Source organism: Coloeus monedula, assembly GCF_965178545.1.
Source record: "Coloeus monedula genome assembly, chromosome: 1".
In the NCBI taxonomy this organism is placed as follows: Eukaryota; Metazoa; Chordata; class Aves; order Passeriformes; family Corvidae; genus Coloeus; species Coloeus monedula.
In genome coordinates, this window is record NC_138781.1 from 61,241,720 (window position 1) to 61,247,719 (window position 6,000).

A 6,000-nucleotide genomic window follows, 5' to 3' on the forward strand; every position below is an offset into this window, starting at 1 on the left:
TCCAAATCTACCAGGCCCCTAAAAATGCAGCCACTCCCTTGCCTGGTTTTATCAAAATGGGCTTAGCATAAATAGTTTAATCTAATGGAGATAGGAGAAGGAGAGGTTAACCTGGACTGTGTTCACAGAAACAGGCTGAAGAACAAATACATGTGCCTTTACATTGGGAGCTCCATTGGACTGAATCTCAGGCTCAACTGAAACCAATTTGATGGCAACTGAAAGAAAACCTCAACACTTGAAGAATCTGAAAAGATCATTTCTCAATTCTCAATTCTCAAAGCATTAAAAAGGTAACTGAAATATATATATTTAAATGTTTCCATTAAATGAGTATTTCTGAACATGAACAGCATGAAGGTAAGATGTAGTTTAATAAAATCAGCTGCAAAGCATATGGTTGAGCAGCCTCTGCTGTCTTACATTCTACATGGTAATGCTTCCAGGTAAGACCATTAATGCCACTGACTTAAAATCCTCTGACTCATTTAACTTAGTAGCTTGGAATAAATGTCCATGATCTTCCTGAACTACAATGCTAAAACCTCATGCGTTATTCCACCCACATTTCTCATCTTTACAGGCAACAGTTACATACTGAATATACATTTTAAACTTCAGCTCCCTCTACTGTGCAAACATAAAAAACAAAAACAAAAACAAAAACAAAAACAAAAACAAAAAAACCCCACCCCAGGAGTAAATAGATTTAGCCCAGAAATAATGTAAGGAAATACTTACAAGTTAAATTTTGTCTCCTCCTCTGTTAAGAAGCTAGGTTTTGAGCTTGTTCTGTTCTGATATCCAGGAATCAGGCATTATGAACCTAATTTTGAATTACCCTAGAGCACAACGTCACAATAGAAGAAGTGGCCAAGCCTCACTGCATATTCCTTTAAAAACTCAGTAGAATGCACTGGACTTAAATATTTAAAGAACTTCATGCAGCAGTCAGCTGTGATTAGGGCACATCAGTGTGCTTCAATGTACATGTTGCACTGGTGAACAGCTGCCTCTATATACATCATACCAAAATATCAAGCTTCTGCAGAAAACAGCTCCAAAAGCACTTTCAAAGACACAAAAGGTTCCAAGTGGAAACAGGACTTTATGTTGGTTTATGAAAGAGAATGAGAACTTAAAAGAATGAGTGAGGATTGATACCGACCACACACAAAGGAAGAAGTGCATGGTGCCATTTTCAGAGTAGGTCATGCATCAATGACAAGCACACTTTTTGACTTCCAAAATGTGCTCTGCCACTGTGTATCTTGGCCAGAGATGCATGAAAAGCACTCTAGTGCTTGCCCTGCACTTGTATTGGACACAGGGAGAGCTGGGAAGCAGCAGCAGTGAACAGTGTAGCAAGTCTAGAACTCTTCCAAGCACGGGCTCTTTTGCACAAGGAAGAACTTCTGGGGAAATGGAGCCAAAGGAATAGCAGAGCTCCCTTCCATTCCAAGCTTGCAATGGGCAAGAGAGCCAAAGTACCAAACCACTGCAGGAAACAAAAACAAACAAACAAAAAATAAATACAACTTTTATTAAGCATTAATGAAGCTTATAGTTCTGCTTCATTAGGAGCAGGTTAGCTGGTACTCAAAAAGCAAAATAATGGAAAGCATAACCAAGGTTGTCTTTTCAGTGTGTAAAAACTTCTACGGCAAACAAATAAAACTCTAACAAGTAAAACCAATGCTGTATGGTGGATCTCAGGCTAAGAGAAACCTTCAGCCCAGTGAAGAAGAGCATGGGAAAGGAAGAGGCAGCAGCTCAGTGCATGATTTCCCACAGTTCAGAGCAGAGGCAATAGGAGAAAAAAAGCACTTCTGACTGAAATATTGGGAAGGAAGAAAAAAATTACCACCATCTTCTTTTCATTATGAATTCCCAGAACAGATATGTGTCTTTAGATGTGTGAATATTCTCAGTTCTGGAATTTCAAATACTTGAAAGTTGAGAACAAGGTGGAGATTTGCTCATCTTCCACAGAGAGAAATAATTCATCTTTGCTCTGGACAGACAAGAGGTGCTCCCCTTAAAATCCTGTGATCCTATGTTGAATAAAGTCTGCATATTCTACTTCAGATTAAAACTACCTTTAGGATTATTTTATAAAAATTTCTTGGGCAAAATTAAGCAATATCAATGCAGTTGTACATTAGACAGCAAACTAACTTCAGTACCTGGAAGAATGACAGAGAAGGTCAGGCTGGGTACTATTGAGAGACTTTTAAAAAATAATGCAATCATCAGTCACAGTCGACATGTTTTCTTCAGAAGTAAAGCTTCTTTGTCTAGGTATAAGACTATTAAAAAAACCCCTACAAAATAATGCTTACAGTTGCTGCTTTTAGGATTAACCAGAGGCAGCTTTGAATATTTGGCCACACATTCATTGAAACAGGTGTTAAATTTCCCTCATAAATGATTATCCTACACACAATAATGTTCACACAGGGTACTTTTACTTGAAGGCAATATGGAGAGAAGGTACAATGTTCCTTCCCTTGTTTCTTTGCAAGGTAGTTCATACAGTCCTGCTCTGTTGTTGACTGATGCATTTTTTAAGGAGAGAAAGAGGAGCTTAGTAAGCAAAGTTCATACTTGTTCAGAAGAATTGACCTGTAGCCCATATATTTTGAGTTTAAGAATATTAGTTTAAAAGGTGTAGCTGTTTTTAAATATTGGGAAGCTGGTTTCAGTTTCATATATGACAACTTTCTTGCAGCAGTAGTGCTTATTTGCCTTTTTCTATTGATAGTCTTTTATGTTGTTCAGGTAGCTGTCTCCAAGTACATAGCTGGTGTGCTGCTTCTTCCACAGTAAGAATCTTACTATCATCTTTTTTCCCATTGCTTTTTTCAACTGCTCTGTGTGTGGCGAAAACATAATATGACTTAAATTATGAAGAGATCAGATGTAGCAAAGGTCATTTATAGAGATTTCTTACCTGTATTTCAGTTTCATGAAGTTTGTCAAAGGAGAGTAATTATTTCCTATGTACTAAGTATTTCACTGAACTCAGTACAGTTACTGAATAGGGGAGTTTAGCATTTCAACAGCAGAAAGCTCTTCTGGCAATTCTTACCCTGCAAGAGAGAAAGATTTGCAAGCGACAGCTGCTGAATAAAATATGTCCCAGTTACTGAAATGAAAATATGCTAATGAATAAAAAAATACAATATGGTGAATAAAGCATGGTGAATAAAATACAAATTTAACAGTCCTTTTCTTCTTATTAGAACTAAAAATTCAGCCTTTAGTGTCTCTGTGATACTCATTATTGCACTTTGTATTTAGAACATTTGTTTGAATAGGGTGATAATGGTTTTGATTTTATGTGGGGTATGCCCAGCCCCTGCCCTGGAGGGATCTCTGCTGAGATAAGAGATTTCGCAACCCTTCGCGCACAACACATTTTAACCAATAAATGAAATAAAGGAATGAATTTGGAAACAGAGAGGTTTCCCAAAGCTTGAGAGGAATACAGTTTGTTCCCCACTCTGTCCCAGAATGGAGCAGAAAGGACAGAGTCGGTGGTAGCATCAGGAAAATTTCGAGATATCCAATTAGTGAAAGATTTGAGATTTTTCTTAGAAAGAATACCTGTAGAGAATTTAAAGTCAGGTTTTAAGAGAAGGGTTAGAAGAAAGGGGTATAGGTCTCTCTCAGATTGGGAAAGGCTGGGTTTAGCTTGCCTATGTCCCATCTTAGTTTCTCCCTCAGCAGAAAAAAGAGAAAAAAAACCCCAAAATTACTTAAAGTTGTGCACGAGACAGAGGAGGAGAGCCCCATGTTTAAACTTACAAATCCCGTTTTCTGGTGGGGCTGGCTCCTAGAAAGGTCTGCTGGGGGCATGGTCTGGCAGTTCGATCCTCAGGGACTTCAGTCCTAGGTGGGAGGCGAGGGTCTCGAACTGTCCCCGTCCAAAAGGCCTGCTAAAACGTAGGTCTATCTTCAGAGGATCAGCACATGAATGGCTGGTTCTGTCTTGGCGTGTCAAGACGCAGCTCAGGCCAGGTCCGGAGTCTGGGGTCCAAGGCTGTTCGGGCGCCAGTTATTACAGCTGGTGATGGGGGGTCAGCGGCTCTGACCCAGGAAGAGGTGACCGGTCCAGGGAGATGGTCCCGAAGGGAATCACCTTCCAGAGGCCCGGTGTCTTCCCTCAGCTGCTGGCAGGAGGGCCCTTGCAGAGGCTGTCAGCTCTTTAGTGATTATCAGCTCGTGATTTCAGCTCAGCTCTGCAGGGCAGCCTCCAGGCCAAGCCAGACCAGAGAGAGAGACGAGAAGGCTCGTGTGGCTGGTTCCGCACAGAGGTAGCTTTATTGTGGGTCCCCTCCAGCGAAGGGGAAAGCCAGGGACGAGAACCCTCTCTCCCACAGGGGCCCATAGGGCTTGCTTTTATAGGGATACAGGGGATCAGTAAAGGGCCAATGGGTTACAGAGGATCTGGGATGGGTACAGGCCAATGGGTTACGAATGATTTGCATAGTGTCTCCTAAAGGATTGTGGGTCTGTCTTTTCTCTCCGTGACCAAAGAAGTGGTTGCCTTTCCAGGGAGTCCTGCTGGGCGATTGCAAAATCTCTTATCTCAGCAGAGATCCCTCCAGGGCAGGGGCTGGGCATACCCCACATTTTTATCCTGGTTTTGTTTTTCAGGGTTTTTTTTCCTACATGCATCTCTTCTGTGTCTTTCACAAATAAACCTCAAGAGACTTTGAATATTCTTCTTCAGACACTTAAAGGAACATCATGAGCAGATGTGGTAGCAGGGAATTGAATACAACTCCATTCACAACACATCAGACATCTTCACTCCATTGACAGCTGTGTGGTTTCATTGTTGTGGTAGCTCCTGTCCTCCCTCTGTCTGGGCAGCCTTAGCTGCAGCTTAGAAGACTGTCTCCACCTCAAGGTGGTATGTAGTTAAGACTTTAGACAACTTTCTAGATAGACAGTACAAATGGACTTAGATCCACTCAGATCTGAACCCAGTGAAGTTGACAAGAGTCCCATAAGGAAGAAAAAGGAACACCAAACAGGATTCAATCAGTGTCTATACTTGAAAGTATAAGGTAACTTTATATGGTTAGGTCATTGTAGCATTACCCTTCTTCTCTAATAGCTGCATTCCAAGTCCCACACACATGGAAAAAGGAAGAAAGAGCAGGTCCAAACCATAATCACACTGCTAGGCCAAAAAGAGATGCAGGAGCCCTTCTGAGAGAGGGCATAAATCCTTGTTGCAGTAAGTCAGGCAAACACCAAAATGCTAAAGCTTGACCTGTATTTATAACCAACAATAACAACCATAATTAAGAAATAAACTGAAGAGAAAAAGGTGGGATATCTGAGAGCTAAAGCTCTAAAATAGTCATAGTGCTGAACCTCACTCTGAACCAAAACAAAAGCTATGTCATCTACATACTTCTGCTGGCCCAGGAACCAGTATATAGACATGAGATTGGAAGTGGAAGATAGGCAGGAGTTTGTGGGGTGCAGAAAAAGGAGGAAATAAAATAAAGGAGTGAACCATGGCAAAAAGAAAGCAGAGGGAGAGCTGCATAGACACCAGACTTTATAAAGCATCTAATTATTCTGAAATAAGAGCTGTCTATTTTGTGTGTACTGAAAAAGGCAAGGACTGGCTGTTGTAGCACAGCATGTTCCAAAATGGCCAGCCTTCACCTCCAGGTACAACCTGTTAGATTGGAGGGGGGAAGAATCACTACACATTTGCAGTACCATGTCCTCTCCCAGCAAAAGTGCCACTACTCATCCCAAAAGAGTAGACATTTGGCATAGCAAAATTCAAGTTAACTTACATCTGGCTGAGAAGTCATGGGTCAAGTCTGGGATGGAAAGAATGGCAAGGTCAGAGGGAAGAAAAGGTAGAGGCAAGGACAAAGGAACATGTGGAATTCTGTCCAAATATAAACAAGGTCATATGGAACCAAATTCTATAATTTCTTATTCACAACTCTTTAGCTTAGCAAC